At 38.6% G+C, this 22012-nt stretch overlaps 1 protein-coding gene across 3 annotated transcripts in view; it reads right to left on the bottom strand.

Annotated features, from left to right (window-relative positions):
• Positions 1-22012, bottom strand: part of TLN2 (talin 2) — a 149603-nt gene that overhangs the window by 93483 nt on the left and 34108 nt on the right. Inside the window, exons 2-3 of one of the 3 annotated variants that reach the window (XM_068144034.1) lie at positions 13639-13721; positions 7413-7509 (exon numbers count right to left, since the gene is read on the bottom strand). The gene's annotated coding sequence lies outside the window, so the exon portion shown is untranslated. The remainder of the gene's footprint in view (positions 1-7412; positions 7510-13638; positions 13722-22012) is intronic. The other 2 variants (XM_068144033.1, XM_068144032.1) reach the window with 2 other exon arrangements.

Genomic DNA, 22012 nt, shown 5'->3' with positions numbered 1-22012 from the left:
CAAAAACAACAGAAAAATTACTTACCAGCTGCACGAGAGAAGTCAGATTTACAGGGGACACTAATTAGTGAAGACTGACCCTCCTGATCATTCACATACCCACCCGGCTTAATTTGTACCATTCAATTAGTCTGTGGTGTCTGACAGCTGATTGGGCTATGACCTTACCTGTATATTGTGAATTACACTGCTAAGCAAACAAAATTTCAGCTTATTATTAGCTTTCCTTAAAGCTCTGAGGATGTGAACACTTCTATGCCTTCCATTTCACACCCTTGCCATAGAGTGTTTGAAGTAAAACACAATCCAAAAATATCTGCACTTCTAAAGTAGGCAAATGTGGAACAGCTAACACTGGCTATGCCAAGCATAGACTACACCTACCCAGTTAAAGTTGCCACTGCCAGTGCTATGTTTAAAAGCAAGGCTCTGCTATGATTTAGTAGAGGTTGTCTCCCTGGAGATGTTTCTTAACTGGTTCATCCAGGCTTGAGCAAGCATAAATCTAGGTCAGGAGACTGTCACAGACTAAAAGCCTGTGTGCATATATGCTACTATAGGTAAAGTTACCTATTTGTTGATAAGTCTGAAGGACAGGCTGCCATCCAGAGAGACCTGGACAGGCTGGAGAATTGGGCTGAGGAGAATCTCATGAGATACAATAAGGCAAAGAGTAAGGTCCTACACCTAGGTTGGGGCAATCTTAGATATCAATACAGGTTGGGGAATGATGAAATTGAGAGCAGCCCTGCACAAAAGAACTTGGGGGCGCATTCTAGGCTGCATCTGGCCAGCACATTGAGAGAGGCTGATGACTGCACAGGCATGCAGGGTAACAACACACATTTTACTACAAACTCACAATGTCACTTAAACTATGTGACATATAAAATGTCACATTGTTTATTACCAAGGAAGAGTGCTTCTCTTTGGTGCTCCATTGCTGCTTATTTGGAACTCATTTATACCATAATTCTCATCAAAAAGCTGAATGATCAGATGGGGGTTGTATGCCTGAAACATATGCATGTTATAGCATGGCCTTCAGCAGCAGCTCCTTGATGGACAAGACACTGAAGATGTCATCACTGGTCAGATGCTTTGCCATTCCACTAAGACTAGTATGGAGAGATGCTTCAGGGACAACTAACTCTCATGTGCAAATATCACAGATGTAAACACTGCACTGGAAACTGTGTCTGGTCTGTAAATTTGGAAGGGAGCAGTATGAACTCTTCTGGTGGCCAGAAAGGAGAAAAGAATACTCTCAATTTCCCCCTTTAAATACCTCAGAGATCACAAGAAAAGCAGTAAACCAATAGATTAGAAGCTGATATTCTAAATGAGCAATGGGCACAAAAACATCAGCTTAGGGGAATACAAAAGCAGTCTGAATCCCAGTCACTGCATGCTGTCTGAGGAGGCTAGTCATGAATCTTGAAGTTTGAGCAAGCAAGCAAAAGAAAGGTTACACTTTCCATTCATCCCACTTCCTTCCATAATAAAAGGCACTTATGACTGTACAACACAAACTGTTTTTTAATCTCCATCAACATGCATGGACAACTGAAATGCAAGACCTCTTATATACTCCCTGGCCCTAAGCAAAGCCCTGCTTAGCCACAATGCCTGATAAGCAAGTTTACAGTTAAAACCTTCAAGAATTTAAAGAAAAAGTCACTACTTTTATCTGTAGTGTGCAATAATGAATCTTAAGACAAACCACCCCAAAAAAAACCCAAACACAAAAAAGCCAACAACAACAAAAAAAAAAAAACACACAACACCAAAATAAAGACAAACCAAGTTAAGCTTTGAAAGGCTAATGTGAAAAAGTAGGCTTTAATCAGGAGTAAGCATTAATCATGCCTTTCTCAGTTACAGATTAAGTTGCACAGCAACAGTATCTGTTTTACTAAAAACCCAGGAAGGAAGTACCCTCAAGGAGAATTATGTATGAGACAAAAATATTTTAGTCTAATTAAGAGTTGTTTACAGGAGAGTTAGCTTATTAGTGATTCAACTACAGTTTGCTGAATTTTTAAGTCAAAAGGCATATTTGCAAATTAACTTGCTTGAAGGTATCTTTAAAAGGAAGTATGGATTACAAGAGACTACAGGAGGAATGTCATTGTTCCAAACGGAGCTGAAACAGCTTTTAGATAACAGAAGCAAAGCTTGACTGGAACTAGTTGTAACACAGAAGTCACTAGCCTTAGGAGCAGAAGCCTTGAATATGGCAGTCAATGACAAAACTCTGAAGGGGCCTCCTTTCAGGCTTTTGTTCATATTTTGCAAGAACACTGCAGGAAAAAGCTGAAAACAGGGACCATGAGCTTCATAGGAAGCAGAAGTGAATCAACAGTATTTTGCTAAATTCCTCCCCAAATGAACTGTTTACGTTGTGGAGATGAACCTCTTATAAGAGAGCTCTTTGGAGGCTGATAATAATGAGGTTCACAGATTCTAGGAGTATAATAAAACAGTAGCTGAGATAGAGAAGACATTTTTGTTCACTGGGATTTCATTCAGTTTTGCTGTTGCGAGAGATTTTGGAGGGGTTTGTGGGAGTGGGTGGGTGTGTGCTTTATTCTTTTTAAACCAAAGAGAACTGCTTGTGATGAATCTAGATTAACCTCACAAGAACTTTGCAGCAACTTGATTACAGTGGGATATATACTTATGCAACTTCAACTATATTTTCTGATTTCTGGTAAATTCCACAATAAGAAGACTCAATTATGATTAGAAATACATTCTTTACTGTGGAGGAGTTAAGCTGATAAAAACCTGATTTTCCAAAGCAGCAGATTTGCATATTTCAAGCCTTTAACTCACAGATTCTAAATTACACTAATACACTAATAATAGCAATAGGCTGAACAACCAAGTGAACTGTTAAATCCAGGCTTCCACAGTTCTGTGTATTCACACTACCCTAGCCTGCTGAAATGCTAAAATGTTTCGAAGGACAATTTAATGTTTTTATTTCTAGGTTTATAATCTTTGAGCACACTCACTTCAATGAGGTTTTTTCCCACTGAATTAATTCAAAGCTGCCACTCCAAGTTCTGAATTGCATCTCCCATTCCTGGTAACTGCTCCAAAGTAGTGTGCAATAAACCAGAGCTGCTATTTTAGTCATTGAATGACAAAGTAAAGATATCACCACCCCCTAGGTTCACCTCATATGGTCTAAATATTGCTCTGCATTTCCCCTTCTTTTTCCTCCCCCCCATCTTTTTTTCTTTTATCTTTTTTTCCCCCTCCCTCTCTCTCTCTCTCTTTTTTTTTTTTTTTTTTTTTTTGAAATGACAAGCATGGGCAGAGTTTAGAATGAGTTTTGTGCAGCAATATACTCTGCCCATTCAATACAACATCAAGGAATCTTTTTCTTCAGATGCAGAAAGAGCCTTGCTAAGTTCCAGATAAAACGTCATGGTAAATCATCAGGATTCTTCTGCTGCTTTCCTCCCACCGTCCCAAACACCACCTCCTACTGCCCTGGAAGGTTTTGATAATTTTCTGCAGCCAACAATTACTTCAGAAATACTGCACTCATTTACCTACATTAGGCAACATGAAGGCATCTAATGGTCTGCCTGAATTTCCTGTAAGCTTTATAAACAATCTTCATTATTTGTTAAGGAAGCTAAACTACTGAATAAAATAAAATCCACTCAGCTACTGAAATGACTGACATAAATCCCTATTAGTAATTTTGATCAGTATCATCATCCAGAATTACATGGGGGAGACAAATCTTCAGAAACAGCTTTGCTACACAGAACAGGAAAATTGGTAGAGTCAAGAAGAAAAAAAAAATAATAAAAAAAGTTTCATAGAATAGTTCTCTGCTGTCATTGATTTGATGTGAAGTGGTGGACTTAACTGGTACTGAAATTGCCTTTAGTTTTGCTTGATCAATTGATCCCAACAATCATGTAATACAACCATTTAAAACAGTTCACTTAAATTGGAAGTGAGGCAGGAATAAAAAAGAAGTTAGACAAAATGTTTTTGCATAAATACAACTAAAGTCTAACAAGTTAACATTCCATCTACTTAAACAAGTCTAGAAGAACTTGAAGTGGGACTGCACAGAAGTGGTAGACAAGCTGACCATGAAACCATCATCTTCACAATGAACCTCATCTGCTTATCCAGAAACTTCACAAACTGAGGATGAAGGCAAAGAGATTCCTGACTTGGAAAACCATTATTTCTTCCAGGCCCCATTTGGAAAGTAGGATGCTTGGTGCAGAGCTCAGTCATTTAGCAAAAATTGCGGTTGACAGCTCAGGGACTGATTGTCATTTGTATTAAGCAAAGCACAGCAAAGCAGGCCCTAGTCAGAACGTTATAGCTACTCTTCAGGCAAGCTAACTCATTTTCTCTGTCCAAGTACAGAGACTGCATTAAAGTTAATTCTGAGTTAAACAGGCATATACAGGAAGATGAAGTGTACTTGAAAACTCCATGATTCAAGATAAATCTAAGTGCTTGAGCTACCATTTTCATTTAAGTCTTCAGTATATACTGAGCAACACATGAATATAAATGATAGCAAAATCACTGTCACAGGAAATGTTGGATTCCATTTGTGTCGATTGTCCTAAGATGGTCATTCAAAAAAAACCACCCCAAACCCACCACAAACAAAATACTAAAACCCAAACAAAACAACAAACAGAAACCAAAACACACATTGAACAAACATGCAGCTAAGGGGACACTGAATACTGCCTTTCTTTCCCAGCAGGATAGAAGTCCACAAGTTGTCATATTACTACAGACCCCGCCAGCATGCATCCTAACACTGACTTCCATAATACACCACATCGGTATAAATATAAAATATCATCAGGTACTGATGCTTCCTGTCTTGTGAAACTCTGCCATTATGTGCCTTTTGTGCAGGTCTGATACTTACTACAGTTACAATAATAAAACATTAGATCACAAGCAAAGCATGTTCTGCTGATGGTGTGACTGATGTATTTCCAACGACTACCAGATTATTTTAGATTTAAAATCCCTCTATCAGCAGAACTCTGCTGCCATCACAGACATCTCCTCTGGAAACAGCATAAACAAAGAAAACATGTCAAATTATCCGGCTGACACGAAACCCAAATTAGGGTAAACTGAAAATGCCCAAAAGTTAAAACTGCTAAAGAATAATCAATCTAACAGCCCAGCTGGCAGTAGTAGTTTTAACAGAGTTTCTTGCAAGCAAATAAATTCCCTGTTGAACTCCTAATATGAACCACAAAACATATGGTTATAGGCCTGGAGTCAAAATGGAAAAAACTCACTAAGTGCTTTCCACAGATACTTTTCAGACTTGGACAGATTTTTAGTATCATTTCTACAGAGTGTTGAAATTTAACATGAATTTCTCACTGCATAAACAACTGGCCAAGAACAGTGATTCTATTGACTCAACACAATGCAACTTTCCTCTGCACATACTATTACTGAGGAGGCCTCAGACAAGAATTACAGCACAGGGGATTTTAACCAAAAAAGGTACATGATAATTCACTGCACTGGACTGGCCAAAGAGACACTTTGAAAAAGAACCCTGAATAGATACCAAGTCAACTATGCAAAATATGATCTGCATTCCTCCCTGCATCTTTCAATACTGCTTGTTGGAACTTCCATAAAAAGGCAGGTTGCCCAGAATCAATGGTCCACCAGAAAATTTTACTAATAGAAGTTCTTCAACATTTGCTTTACATAGCTGTATCGATTGGAACTACCACACAGGTTGCTGAGCTGAATCATGAAACGCAGTAGGGTGTCAGAAGCCAAGATACTGGACACTTTGCTCAAGATCAATTAAAATACCTGACTAGGTGAAGTGTTTTTCAAATCTGAACTCTCTCTCTTATTCCCCCACAGCAATGAGACTAAATCAGGCTTTAAAAAGGCAGGTACACAAAAGAAATAAGAAGAAATAAACCAATCAAAACAAATTGAACAGCTTACACTTTGGCTTGGTCTGTGTTTGTTTGTCCAACCTCCCTGCATTAAGCGGAGAGATCTCCAACTACATCAGATTACTCAGAGCACCATCAAGCCTACAGTGAACATTTCAACACGCTTTTTCTTTCTGCTTAGCAACGTTTACTGGAGAATTTAAAAGAAAGCAAATCACTATTTGAATCTAAACTATAATTAATTCAATTCTGTTTATGCATCTTAAGCACTCTAATCTTGGTCCTCTCTGCTGTAGTATTATCCAGACAATTTTGCTCACAAGCAAACACAAATTGGATCAATATGAGATTAACAGAACTTCTGTACAAATCATCATTCTTAATCAATTATCATATCATGGAGGAAAAAAAGGTTTACAAAAAGATGGTAAAAATAAACAAAATATTTGCATACTGGCAAAGACAGCAATACTAATCCAACATATCCCTCACTGGAAAGGTGATCACATAGACCTGTTACAATTTCATTGGATTCCGGGAAATGCACTTTATGGCTCAAATGATGCAGTTATGAAACATGTCAGATCAAAAGAACTGCACATAATGCAATCTCCATCCAACATGTTTAAATAGCTATTAAAGAAAACCAAACCAAACAAACAAAAAGAAAACAACCCCAAAACAAACAAACAAAAAAAAACCCAACACCACGTTCCCGTCTTCCAACCTCTTGACATTCACTGTGAATGCAACTACCAATGACAGTTTACAATACCTAGAATACCAATGGATTTGCAGATTGTGTTGCAGCAAGCTTGGATGAGCTTAGTGCAATGCTCTTTTCATGTACTGATGCTAGCAACCAAACAGAGGAGGAAGAAAGGAAGGAACAAGAAGGTGTCTCAATATTTAACCATTTCATGCTGTCTCAAGTGTTCAGTGCTAGTTAGTATCATAGTATCAGTCAGGATTGGAAGGGACCACAAGGATCATCTAGTTCCAACCCCCCTGCCATGGGCAGGGACACCCCACACTAGATCAGGCTGGACAGAGCCTCAGCCAGCCTGGGCTTAAACACCTCCAGGGACGGGACCTCAACCACCTCCCTGGACAACCCATTCCAGGGTTTCACCACTCTCCTGGGGAATAACTTCCTCCTCACATCCAGCCTGAATCTCCCCACCTCCAGCTTCGTTCCATTTCCCCTAGTCCTATCACTACCTGAGATCCTGAGATGTCCCTCCCCAGCCTTCTTGTAGCCCACTTCAGATACTGGAAGGCCACAATTAGGTCACCTCAGAGCCTTCTCTTCTCCAGACTGAACAGCCCCAACTCCTTCAGTTTGTCCTCATAGGAGATGTGCTCCAGCCCTGTGCTCATCCTTGTGGCCCTTCTCTGGACACGTTCCAGCACCTCCAGATCCCTCTTGTAATAGGGGCTCCCTCTCAGGCAAAAGGAACTGACCTGTCCGAAGCAAGCAGCTGAGCCGCCAGTGCCGGTGTAGCTCTCGCTGTCCTTCCCTTGCCCTTCAGGCATCACTAAGGATGAGGAAATGGAAACACTGAAGGTAAGAGAACAAACAGTCTGTATGAAGATATGCCAAAGAGCTGCTGAAGTGCACTGCCCAGTGAGTAGAACACTGCTCACAGAATCATAGAATCAGTAAGCTTGGAAGAGACCTCAAAGATCATCAAGTCCAACGAGTTGTAACGATATTTTTAAGCATGAAGTTCCTGGGAGACGTGTCAGGTTTCTCTGTGTGTTTTCATTACTAATTTTCTAATTTACTTGGAGTTTTTAATAAGAACACTATTCAACAGAAGAAAGAAGCATGGAAGGGCTAATCAAAAGAACACTGAGTAAAAAACATGTAGGGGGGTAAAGAGAAAGATATTGTAGCTGAGAAAAGGAGTAAGACCTATAGCAAGAGTCTGCAGAAGGCTCAGCTATTACTAGAATCGCTGACACTAATGAAAATGGAAAAGCTAAGTACAGTGTGTTCACACCTGTCAAATCAACATCTGTGACACAGCCATAAACCAGGGGAGCAGAGAGGCATATGAGAAAGCTAATGTACAGAGTGAATGTTTCCAGCAAGCACCACGGCATTCATTTCACTCCACCTTCAAGAGCAATCCACAACCCCAAGGTAAGAAGCTCACAACTACTTCTTCTAGTAGTTGTGCAAGGGGAAGGGGCAAGTGGCTTACAAGTTAGTGTAACCTCTATAAAATTTTCTGAACATGTTTAAGCTTGAGAAAAACCTTTATCTCTAAAGAGATCAGTATCGAACCCCAAAGCAGCTGCCACTGCTCCAACAGGGACATAAAGGAAGAGATAAACCAATGGTGAACTTCTATCAGGGTGTAACAGTGTGCACAAACATTACATGTCAGTTAGATTATAGTTAGCCTAGCACACTGCCAACTGTGTGCTAATCTAAGGTCAAACCTCCTCCACATCAAATGTGCTCAGAAAGAGATTCTGGCAATGGTCTTACTGAAAGGCTCAAAGTCAACTTGGCAGACTTCAAATGGTTCAGCCTGAATTCAGATATGGAAAAAAAAAATCATACAACTACAGATATAATTTTCTACCTAAAGACATGAGGTTCCAAGCTAGGGATTCCACTTGTTTCAGCTGGGATCAATCTTTGACAGTTATCATTTTGGCTACCTAGAAGATACTCACCAAGTAGCCCTCTCCAAGACTAAAGATTTTTTTATTTAATGGCTATTTAGATGGGAATCAGAGAAATGTCATTAATACAGGCAGTCAGAAGTCTTTGAAGTGGTCCTGCAATAAAAGCAACTGAGCTGCTAATTAGGGACAGTGAATTATTCTCCCTGTAGGGCTTCTACCTGCAAACAGATTTTCCATTAAAAAAGGTCTTATGCTAAGGAAGGCTACAATAAGTAGGTCAGCAAGATTTCCCAGTTGGAAACTTCATAGATTCACCAACAATTCTGAATATACAATCTGAGAATACCTCCTTCTCAGAATACTTCCTTAAAGGGAAAAAAACACCATAATAAAATGACTTCATGACAAGGTCTTTAAAAGACCTAAAAGTAAGACCTGAACAGCACTTTTTCACTGCAATATATTATAATTCATGTTTCTCATTTCCAAGCTTCAGAGGAGACTTCAATGATAATTTCTATAGACTACATCACACAGCCAAATTGATTTAGTTTTCACTTTTATGTACTTTGTAGAGCATTCTTAGCTCTTACACTTCTGTCAAAAACTTTCACTTTTACTGATGACTTCCACTATCAGTTTCAGGCACTCCCAAAAATAAATCCGTGAAAGGTAAGACAGAAGAGAGCTATACTTGGATAAATAACAACATACATGACAGGTATGCAAGAAGATTCACTCTTTCCATCACAGTGTAAAATGTCTCCAGCTCCAAGTAGCAACAGAATCATGGAATTGGTTGCCATGAGATGTAGGCTCAACTTGCCCCCAAGCAAACAGGCCTTGTCTGGAACCAGCACTTCAAAGAAAGAGAATACTCTTCACAAGGTCTTGATGTCACACACAGAATTTTCTGGTCATTTTCTTTCAAATGTTTAAATGAGTTTTGAAAACAATTCCTATCTTAAAGGAACAATAAATCCATCAGAATCCCTAAACTGCTATTAATACTGTGAAAATTCTGAACTACAAACAGGTATTTGAAACTTGAATATGCTGCAATATCAACCCCCTAGCTTTATAGTATAAAAAGACATGGACGTGAAGAGATGCATTTCTAAATAGAAATCCATATCAATCCTTATCTGATCCCATCAAGGTTATCTTCTGCACATAGTGTTGTTTCTGTATATCAACAACAAAGGACAATGTATATGGGCAAGTTGTTAGGCCAATATTTCATAAAGATCCATTAACTGGTTTGGTATCTATTCCCAAGTGAAAAGGAACAAATAAACCCCAACTGTAGAAATACACAAGACATTCACAATCAAACTAGTAAAGAACCCAGCTTTTTGAAAAACACACCTGCTAGTAAAAACAAAGTGACTGAAATGGAAAATAACATGTTTAACACTATACCAAGTCTCAATCTTAGAAGCACCACCTGGATCTGATATACTATACTTCTGGGTTTGTGCATACAAACATGCCAACATTACATAAATAGAGCATATCTATGTGTGTAGTAATATTCACAACATCCCTCAAAATCATGGCTTTTAGGTAGAGTATCACTGAGAAGGTTTCCAGCTGAAAAGGGACTGAAGTGAACACACAATTCCCTAATAGGTTACCCAGTGCAATGAGTACACTCAAGGTCAAAGCCCTGCTGCTCTTCCTCCCTCCACTACCGTCACTGACTGAATGGCTGACTACTTAAATTTACAGCTAAAGACTTCAGCAACACAAATCAAGCGCTTAAAATACAACCTCCTTGTACTTACTGCAGGCTCAGCACTGTTAATCAACTCCAGTTTCAACAGACTGCTCATTGGATTGCTCATATTGAACTAAATGTTTGCAGTCTGATTAATAATGCAATACTTCAGAAAACTGAAGTAATCCTACCCATGGCCTAGCAGCAGCAGCATGATACAGATAAAATATTCAACAGAACATTCTGAAATGAAACTTCAGCATAATTGCTCATACTAGTGGTTATTACATTGTTTTTTTGCGGGGTCTACTATCCACAATGCCACAAATTGTTTGTTTTTGAAAGGTATTTATCTAAACATATTTAGAATTAAGCACTGTACTAAATTTTATATTATGTACCTGAAGGATGCGTAGCATTCACCCAGCATTACACAATTTACACCTACGTGAGAATTCTTATGCATAAACATGAGACTCATTGACCTACTTTTGAAGCCTTTCACATCCCTCTTACTCATATAGAAATGTTCCATTCCACAGAAAAGTCCTTTTATGCTGTTGCATTTTGTTTGCTTCTACAACTCCCATCCTTTCCCTTCAAAATTTTCCTTACTGTAACAACTAGGCAAGGCAGGAGTGAAACGTTTTCTTGTGCAACACCTTTCTTGCCTAACTACTCAGTGCTATTTTCTAACCCACTCTATATTTTGCATTAAAACATCAAATAGGCTTTTTAACAGTTTCAAGGTCTGTTTATATCCTGTTCTTCTGGTATAAATCATTCAAAATGGGGGGGAAAGCACCCAAACACTGAAATTAAATACTGAGAATCACCAAGCAAGCCAGATACTAAAACCAGGAATTTATCCCGCTTTGGCAGGAGCTTCAGTTTTACTGCAAAGTCCTACTTGTTTACTGTGTGCTGGGTCACCAATTCCTCTCCACTGGGGTGCCCCTTCTTGTGGAAAGCATGCTAAAATCACAGATTGATTGCGCAGACTCGCAAATGCTGCAGCAGTTGCTTAAAGTGCAACTTCAACATTTAAGTGGCACTATTAACAAAACCTGAAAGTAGGGGTTAGGACACTTCAGAAAAAGAAACTTACAATGATTTTGAATATTCAATACATGCAGTACACTAAAACCTCTTTGATGCAGTGATCAAAGATGGAAACTTAAAACCATGTCATCATTGGTGATAACATGGTTTACTAAGACTACAGCTACTGCACAGTAGAAAAAGGTGCGCACTTTAAGTCCCTCCTCATACACTACCTGCACATAGCAGTGACAAGTGCTGCCCCTCAGGGGTCCATACTAGGACCTGTACTGTTTAATAATTTTTATCAATGACATCAACAGTGGGATTGAGTACACCATCAGGAAGTTTGCAGATGACACCAAGCTGAGTAGTGCTGTCACTATGCCACCGAGATGCAATGTCATCCAGACCTAGACAGGCTGGAGAGATGGGCTCAGGTGATCCTTGTGAGGTTCAACTAGACCAAATGCAGAGTCCTGCACCTGGGTTACAATAACTATCAATACAGACTGGGGTGTAAGGTGATAGAAAGTAGCCCTGCAGAAAAGAACTTGCAAGTGCTGACGGATGAGAAGATAGACCTAAGCAGACAGCATGTGCTTGCAGCCCACAAGACCAATGGCATCCTGGGCTGCATCAAAAGAAGCATGGCCAGCAGATTGAGAGAGGTGATTCTGCCACTTCACTCTGCTCTGGAGAGACCTCTGTAGGAGAACTGCATCCAGGTCTGAAGCCCTCAGTACAAGGAGGACACGGACCTGATGGAGTGGGTCCAGAGGAGAGCCACAAAAATGATCAGAGGGTTGGAATACCTCTGCTACAAAGACAGGCTGAGGGAGCTGAGGTTGTTCAGCCTGGAGAAGAGAAGGCTCCGGAGAGACCTAATAGCAACCCTCCAGTACCCAAAGGGTGCCTAGAAGGATGGAGAGAGAGACAACAGCCAGAAGCACTGATGTACTACCAACAGAAAGGAGGGAAATCATTGTGAACTTGGAGATTCATTCCTCAATCAGACCAGCATGAATGAATTGAAAATGTTTCCTAGGGGATTCTCCCTCCACAGTTAAGAAACTAAGAATATTCCCCAAAGGACTTGCTTTATCTGGTTAGCAAATAGCTACCAATACAGTACCATCAGTTATAGAGTCATACATAATTAGTCTAACCACACAGAGATAATACCTTTGTTTCCGCCCTCCAAATTTCTCGAATCCAAAGTTAATGAATATCTTTAGCCATGTTATTTGATATCACAATTGAAAACAGTGAACTGACAGTGAAATAAGGAAAACAGACATTGCAGGAGAACTTAAAGCAGTGTTAATTCTTAAAAACACAACAGTTATAGGGTTCTTGCTGGCAGGCTTGATAACACGAACACTCCATAAATATTTAGCTCTAACTTATAATAACAAGAACAAAACAGTGTTTCTAACCATCTAGCCTTCTCTTAATACTCACACCTATAAGAAAAATATCTCACACAACTGTTTACTCTTCAGTGATTTTTTTTCATTTAATCTTATCCTTAGTATATCTGATATAATCTGACATGCTGCCTTAATTATAGGTTGCTTTGAAAGTTCACTGAAGACTTTTTTTTTCAAAGATGGAGAATAGCAGGTCAAAATTCCATTAGCGACCTTTTAGTATTACCAGCGCCATTTCCAGATGAGCAGTCAAAGCCAGAAACACATTTAGAACAGTAATGTGTGCAAGGTCAAAATAACTCCCAACAGATGAAGAATCTGTAACAAGATTTATTGACATTTTGCCCAAAGCCTGTCTTGCCACTTTGTGAGATTCTCTTCTGAGAGCAGTGTGTCTGTGAAGCTTTTCCTGTACTGATTTTTCCTTGTTGTTTTGCCACCTCTCTTAAAGGTTTTAAGATGAAACAAACAAGTCATCTTCTCAGCTATTTGTTCTCATACCAATGAAAGGCATGGCCCTTTTTCCTAAGGCTCAGAGAACTAATTTATTATATCATCATATTCTCCAATCTCCTTGGAAACTCTTTAAAAATAGTCAATAGCAGTAATGGCCAGGATAGACTTTTAGCTGTTAGTTGCAATGTTTATTTGGAGCTTTGATATTCATGCACCACATTTATTTTTCAGCTTGATTTCTCTCTTCACAAACACAGCTACAGCTGTATAAATTTCATGCAGTCTCTAAAGAAAATATTATACTAATACATACAGGCAGCAGATAAAAGGTTTTCATTATTGTAGGAGTTTTTAATGTCACTATATGTATAACAAAGAAAATTTAACAGAACCTTACCTCAATATTTAACTTCATTTAACAGAAAATAAGCTTGTTTCAAAGTATTGCTTGACCATGTGGAATGCCTTCATTAACCAGCCCTGTAACACAATACGCAAAACAAGTTACTTTCTTATCCCCAGTGTATTCATTTCTAGCTTTAAAGTACCTTCTGTCAACATACTGGAAAGGAAGCAGCTCAGGAAGTTGCTTTTCTCTTTGGGAGCTGAAATTGGCATTGACAAAATGAACAGCTTTAAGTTCAAGAAAACAAAATTCAATCTAGGCTTCCAAACTACTCACACTCAAAAGCTTATCGTAAATGAACTCTTGAGTTTTTACAGCTAGATACCTTGAAATTGTCTAATCACAGAACAAAACACTTGCAGCCTAAGTCTGGGTGTGAACATAAACAATTACATTGACCTCTCAAAGAAATCTATTAGACATTAACTGGGCTTTACAGCCTCTGTCTAAAGTAACTTAGCACAAGTCTCTCTGGGTGATTTCCCTTCACAGTGAGCCCCCTTCTGAGAGTACCATTGCAGAAAAATAAAGATAAAATCGCTAGTTTTGATTGTAAAAGATGACAGAAAGTCCCTTTTGAGGTTTTGGTTGTTTTGAGGAGGTAGGCTTAATTGTTTGTGTGGTTTTTGGATTTGGTTTTTAGATTGTTTTCTTCTTTTCCCCCAGATTGAAAATTATCCATTCCTATTCTGCCCCTCCCCAGTGTATCAGTGAAGAAAGGAGTTATTTGTAACGCAAGTATTTGTATCACAATAAGAAACCAAAGTCCTGTTCAGTCCAGGCCATGAATATGCTAGCCACCTGGCTTCCTGGAAGCCACAACTTAGTTGTTCATACTTGCACCTATGGTAAATTTCTAACATTTGTTCCAAATGTGACTGTAGAGTATTTTAGTCACAACACTAACACCTTTCTTCATTTTGGGTCCTTTCCTGACAAAGGCAGAAACCCTTACAAATCCCCATGTTCTGAGAGGAGCAAGTACTAGCTGCATGCATCTTCATCTCTACTCTGAGCCTCCATCAATTACGGCTGACATCCACTGGACTTGCACCAAAAATGAATGTCTAAAGAGAGTACCACACCTACAGGACAAAAAAAACCTGATGCTGTGGCTAATGAAGTGGCCATCCCAGTGTTGCTTCTTTGTACTTACACCTAACAAATGTCCTCGCATCTGCTCACTTGAGTCTTTAATCAGAAACATGACTGGGAAGGAAGAAGATGAAGGAACAGCTCTTCTAACATTACGGATCAAGGGAAGCAACAAACACATAGACTGCCAAAACAACTTACTGAGTAGAATACCATCTTTTGAAATTACAACTTCATTTTAAAAAGTGGATTTCCAATACCTGAATATTTAACAGCAGAAAAATGAATTTTGCAAAGGCTGAGAAAAGAAAAAACACACACACACCAAAAATGGCTTCTACTATGTTAGATTTTAAGACCAGCTTCAACAAACGTGACTGTGAAAGAATGTTCTTCTTTTCAAGTGGATTAATTACTGCTGAAGCAGTCATATATATTTTTACTTAGCAATTGCAGCTAAAGAGGCCCTAAAAAACTATTAATCACTGTTTGTTTATTCTATTGTCCTCACTTCCTGGAATGTAGTCAGAGATGGAACTCAACTGCCCAAAAGCCCAGTCAGCAAATCAGCTGTTCTGAGCCCTGCATTAGTTCACAGTATGATTCTACTTACTTACATTCTTAACTTATTTTAGAATGGGAGCAGTAAGTGAATAAAGCACCTAATTGTGGAAGTCAACACAAAATTCAACAGTGCTTTCTGAATATTTGGAGTACTTTTTAGCATAAATGGTTTTGTTTCAAGTGCTAGTAATGTTATTTATAAGATGATTAAATAAAGAAAAGCATTGATGTATACAGTGTACTTTGTCAATTCCATTACAGAATCCTACACTGTGAATTACAGGTAAATTATAGATTTGCCCTTTATAGATATTTCCTAGATATTCTGCATTCTCAAAATTCCTGGTGATAATGTGGCTGAATTCAGGAGTATTTGAATTACAAGCTCACTGAGACTTCAAGAATTAACTGCAGCCTCTTCTTCTGCTACATCTTTTGAATGTGAAAATATTTGTCTATGTATTTCTGTCAATGTATTTCCTCTGTATTTATGCACATTTCATTTTCCTGTAAGAAGTTTTCCGTGCATTTTTGTTGTTCTTTGGGGTTTTCATAAAGAGGGGTTTTTGCCCTCTTTCATTTAAACAAAAAATCATTACTTTCTTATTGTTGTTAACCAAGATGCAAAAAGCAAAAGCAAATCAAAATACACAGTCCATTACACAAAGCATGGATTCCTATGTTTTAATCCTGGTGGCATTCATTCTATTATTCTATCAACCCTGCTAAATGAATCTGCTAATTGCTTAGTATTTTAAGCTATAAACAGGGGAATAGTTGCTTGAGGGTTTCTTCCATACCACCAGGTATGTTCCATGCTTCAAAACTGTATGTTCCCTGCACACAATAAAGGTACTGAATAGGCATTTTAATCTGGTGCCAATTCAGACATATTGTAGTGTGTCACTTCTTTCACTTCTTAGTTCTTCCACGTACCTCTCTTTTGTTACTTTCCTAAAGACTATAGGAGGGTAAATTACTACGAGGATATGAAATACACAACATCATGAGGCACATATATCTTAAGCATAATCTTCAGAGACTAAATCCCTGCTACCAGTCCCATGTCCATAAAAGAGAGCTGAACTCCACCAAACAGATTTAAGGAAAGGATGGAGAAATATGGTCTATACAGCCACTCATACAGTACACTGCCAAAACCATAGTCCACAGACTACACCCAAAAGCAGACCCCACTTTCCTTCGAAACTCTTCTCAGCAACTTAGTACTTAGATTCCTTTATACCCTGAAACTAGATTTCAGCCATGTACTAAAAATACCCACAGCAATACAGCTCCTATCCTCCTTTTAAGTGTTCCCTCCATTCTTTTCTTCTGACATTTCTCTAATCCCTTATCAGCACAACAAACAAAACTACAATTTTTAAGGTAGGCAAAGAAGGTTTACCAAAAATTAAACAGTAACTTATTTCAATGTTACCATTATTACCACTGCTACTACAGAAAACACCACATAAAATACTCAAATTCAGTCACACGCGGCAAGTTCTCCGAAAGATGTTTGCCCGGAACAGTATGTCATCCAGGCATCAAATTGCGATGCCTTTCCTTTGATGATAGAAAGTAAGTTTGACTGATTCACAGAAGGAATATGAAGTCTGAACGGTCATGCTATACTGCACTCCTAAGAAACCATGCACTAGAAATGTGCCATGCATCACACCCACCTATTCTGTATGATGTGACTGCCACTCACCCTCTGAGCTCTACTACAGGAAGTGTCCACAGAATGACAAACATCAACCACTACTAAATCTGCCAGACTTGCCATGTCTGCAAGGAGCTAACTTTAAAATGTCATCAAGAGTTCTTCAATTATTATAACATCTCTGACTCTCGATTTAAGCATAGAATATAGTCTTTTAAAAGCAGAGCTAAATATCTATTTTCAATCATGTGGCACAATGCACAGTAATTGAAAATTATGAAAATTATTTCACCTCATGTAATGATATGAAATAACACGTGTTCAAAAATAACTATCCAGAACTTACTTTGTCAGGTGCCATCCACACTAACTCTTATTTCTGACCTTTTGCAGTTTGCAGTCCACAGTACCTCAGCAGTAAACACAACTCCATGGTATCAGAAAGAAACTCCTCATCACAGGCTCTGTTTTCTTCCCATGTTGTGATTCTGTACATTCAGAATATCCAAATGCTGACTTGCACTCAGGTCAAAATTAATCAAACTCCTCACCCATATAAGCTGACATGCATTACAGTATCAATTATTCAGCTACACTGCAAAAATTCACTGGTTCAGAGGGAGCTACTGAATCTCAGCAGTACCATGGCAATATAAAAGAACAACAGTATATTTGCATCATATTCATGAGCGAGTGTGAATTCAGCTGACAAAAGTAACTGGTAGTAAAAAAGAGAACTTGCACTTTTTATTTACAGTTAAGTCAGGCCTCAAACCTTTCTCCTAAATAATGATCTTTTACAATAGGTTCACTTTTCCCTTCAAGCTATTCATCCAAGAAAGGCATATCAATCCATAATATAACACTGGACCTGCTTGAAAGCACCAGTCAAGTTTAACTCTTCAGGAAAATATATTTAACTTGCAGTTTCACTTAAAAAAAAACAACAAAAAATAACCAAACAACCCCCACACAAAAAACACACCCCAGACAACCCACACACAAAAAACACACCCCAGACAACCCAAACAACAACAAACAATTCAGCTAAGTTTACAGAATACAGAATTAACCAGGTTGGAAAAGACCTTTGATATCATCAAGTCCAACCTGTCACCCAACACCATCTAATCAACGGCACTCATCCAGTCTCTTTTTAAACACCTCCAGTGATGGTGACTCCACCACCTCCTGGGCAGCCCATTCCAATGGCCAATCACTCTTTCTGTGGAGAATTTCTTCCTGACACCCGGCCTAAACCTCCCCTGGCACAGCTTGAGACAGTTGGATCAAACAGAAATTTATAGCAAAAAAGCAATTTACTCTCTACTGCAATGGCTACCCTTCCTATGTTTCTTCTCAAAAAAAGTTAAAAAGCAAATACATGAACAAGAACATTTTAAATAGCTTGACAACATGCATGGTAGATTTTAATGCCATAAGAAATAAAAATATCACCAGACCCAGATTTTATGATAAAATCCCTGCAGGAAGGGTAAAAAAGGTGGCTGGTTCCACGTACAAACAATCAAGCAAATTGAAATGAAAAACCTATTGCACTGATAATATTAATTTAAATATTTCACTTTTGAGAGATACTATGAGGTTATGATCAAATTAGAGGTTGTCTGTACTGTGAACACTTTCACCATGAACGTTGATATGAAATTCCTATGCAATTTTGGCTGAATACCTGCAAATAAAGTCACTAGCAATATGAGTATTAGCTTCAGGAACTGAGATTTCATGTCCCAGGTCAGGGCATGAGCTGAATAAACAATAATATAATAAAAGGAGTCATTCAATGGACAGATAAAAAAGAAAGAAAACAATAATAATAATAAAAAACCCCCAATACAAAACTAAACCCCCAATACAAAACTAAACCCACAAAACATAGGGGTTTTTTTGTTGGTGGTACATTATCAAGAGAGCAAACCTACCATTCTAATGGTGTAATTCTCAAGCTGTTTATATTTAGCATAAAATTGACCAGCTAAATGTGCTTACACCAGAACAAGGGTCCACTTGCAGTGTAGCAGACAAAGCTCACAATTTACCTCTTTGGCATGCCTAACAGGATGTCTGCCAACTTTCTAGGCATATTCCTTGAAAGCTGGGCTGCTCTATATTGGCAACCAAAGCGTTAGTATAATAATGGTTCAGAGTCTCCAGAAAGAAGTGTTGCAAATTCACTTTTAATAGAAATAAAACTCGTGGTTTTCAGTTTCATACTATCCTTGCTGTTTTACTAGACTGAAGAGATTTTTCTCACCTCCAAGTGAACCTCCTGTCATGAGCAACTGTTCTAGATCTCTCCAGAGAATTTCCAAGATAGCATCTTTTCATTTTCTTAAGCTTGAAGATCATCTTCACAGCACAATGACTTATCAGGATTCCTATACAGTATTACAGTCTTAGCAATCTGTGATTTTTAAATCACTTTCCATGCACTTCCCTCTCCAAGTAACAGCCCTCTGTGTGAATTAAGCTGCATCAACCAGTTGAAGCAGCTTTTTGTCTACCTCCAGCATTAAAGTTTTGTTGTATTCTAGTAGGAAGTAAAATAAATCTTTGGATATAACTGGAGACAAAAATGGAATTTAAAAAGTTAGCTTTATTCACAATTACTTAATATAGTTCCTCAGTGACTGAGAATTTAGTGGTCCTAGACAGTGTACATGTAACTGTCCCACACACTACTAGATGTAGATAAAGCAATTCTCTTTCTGCCTGATTTGTCTTGGAGGACGTTTAGTTAACATCTTGGAGGGAAAAAAAAGCACATCTTTAACTATGCAGCTCCCAAATCAATTCTCTCTCATTAAAATACACTTTGAATTTCATAAGCTCTTCCCACAGGCAAATCTTTCAGTCCCAAGCACTTCCTGTCATTTTCAATGCTTCACTTCAAGTCTCCCAAAGAACAAAACCGGAGTTTTGCAGTGACCACAGACAGGCAGAAGAGCACTTGTTGTGTCCCAGGGGAGAATACTGGCTGGAACAGCTATTTAAACAAGGGAAGAAGGAGAGACAATGGTGAAAAATGGACACATAAGAAATACATGCTGTTCATGCTCTTGATTGAAATCAAACACATGAGAAGTTCAACCTCCTCATCACTCACACCTCCCAGTAAAAAGAACTAGACCAAGCCATCCAAGCATGTTTCTGCACTGAGGCAGCATTTGAGCTACACAGAACATGAAATAACCCTTTTCAAGATGATTTCACTACTTACAGTTATGTGGTCTTAAACCAAGTGTGTTTTATATAAAGAAATTATATTTATTCAATAGGGTAAGGAGCAAGTAATCTCCATCATGACTTGGCACTGGAAGTCTTTAACCAAAACTACCCAATTGCATGCATGGGTTGCCTATCCCCAAATACTGTATCTTTTTCAATCACTCCCCATACTGGAGCTGCTTGAATTTCAAATGTTCCTACCTCATTATGGTTCACTTTTGAAGTTAGCACATATAAGTTTTCTCCATATACTAGAACAAGCTTCCATAATCTTTTTTTGAAGAAACTTAGAGTCACACTGAGGCATTTTGTGAGACAGAAGGCATTGTTTGTCTTTGCACTCCGGTAAGCTACTTAAATAGTACAAAACTTGAAGTACTCAACAATGCTAGTCGCTTAGCGCTGGTTTCAGTTGTAGACCTGCAACAGTACTGCTGCAAACAATGCCCTTCATTTACCACTGCAAAGTACACTTAGCATGCTTGCCACAGTCCAGCTGCAAGGTGGCATGGTGGAGATGAAAGAAAACAAACACAAGCAAATGAAAAAAACAAACAACCCACACACAAAACCCCCAAATAAATATAAAACACCCAAACCAAACAAACCAACACCCCCATATGAACATATTTCAGCAACAGGTCAAGCTGTTTGTATGGAAGAGTAGACTGACTCCTATCACAGAAGAAACCCCAGAAAGAGATATATTTACCCTTTTTCCATTCATTGTCCTGGAGCTGAAGCCAAAAAACCCAAAGAAGTCAAGTGATTTTCCTATCTGGTCTTTTTGAAACAGATCACTGTGACACCAGTCTGCACAGACCTATGGCTTTAGGAAGGAAGAGGCAAAATACTGCACACTTAGGTCCAGTACACACTTAGCATTTCAGTATTTTCAGAATATCATAGAGTGGATAGCCAAAGTTAATTCCAAAGGTTTTTCCTACACTGCCCAAGGGAATGATTCCATTGCATTCAGAAAGCACATCTGAAGGGTTTATTGCTTCCAGATTTTGAAAGGAGAAATTACTGCTATAACTCAGCTGAGTTCTCTTAACAGCTCTGCTAAAGCCTCTCTGGTTTTCATCCCAGAGTCTCACTACAGAATAAACATGTTTCCTGTGTATTAATTCTTCAAGTATACAAAGCTCATAGTCAAGTTTTAGGCAGAACAATCCATTATGTAAGGAGGATGAGCACAACCCAACCCTTGGATTGCAGGCTACTTGAAGCACATATAAAGTATTTGTAAACTTGAGTTACTGCATATAATGCCCCTTAGCCTTGTTGCCATTCTCTGCCAAACACCTGAAGCACTGCATTTAGAATTTGCACTAGAAGCGAAATGTGATAATCACAACACACATCCAATTCTTCACTTAATGGTTTCATTGGCTCAAGCTAGCACATAGGTGACAACTGACCTCACTGTCCCAGACATATGCATTGTGTCATACAACAAGGGCAGCAGCTAACACAGGTCCACTCAAGATAAATTAAGTTTATGCTTAACACAGTACACAGCAGCAGGGTGATAAAAGCTTTAAAATGAAAAAAAAAAAAAATTAAAAAAAGTAAATGTTGGATTTAGCCCAGAGAATAAAGTCTGTTTCTGTGGCTATTAAATCTAAAAATCTAAGTTTTCAAAGATACCTTCCTCCAACTTAAAGACTGCAGCAACAACAAGCCTTCAAGTTTGCAGGGCAGTTCAGTGGACTACATGATCCAGTCCCACAAGGAATTCCTCCTCCACACAAGCTGCAAATTCAGTGTTCCTGTATTATAAAC

The sequence above is a fragment of the Melanerpes formicivorus genome, unplaced genomic scaffold, assembly GCF_026170545.1.
Source record: "Melanerpes formicivorus ecotype bairdi unplaced genomic scaffold, bMelFor1.0.p_v2 SCAF_10, whole genome shotgun sequence".
NCBI lineage: Eukaryota > Metazoa > Chordata > Aves > Piciformes > Picidae > Melanerpes > Melanerpes formicivorus.
This window is presented reverse-complemented; position numbering and strand designations above follow the sequence as displayed.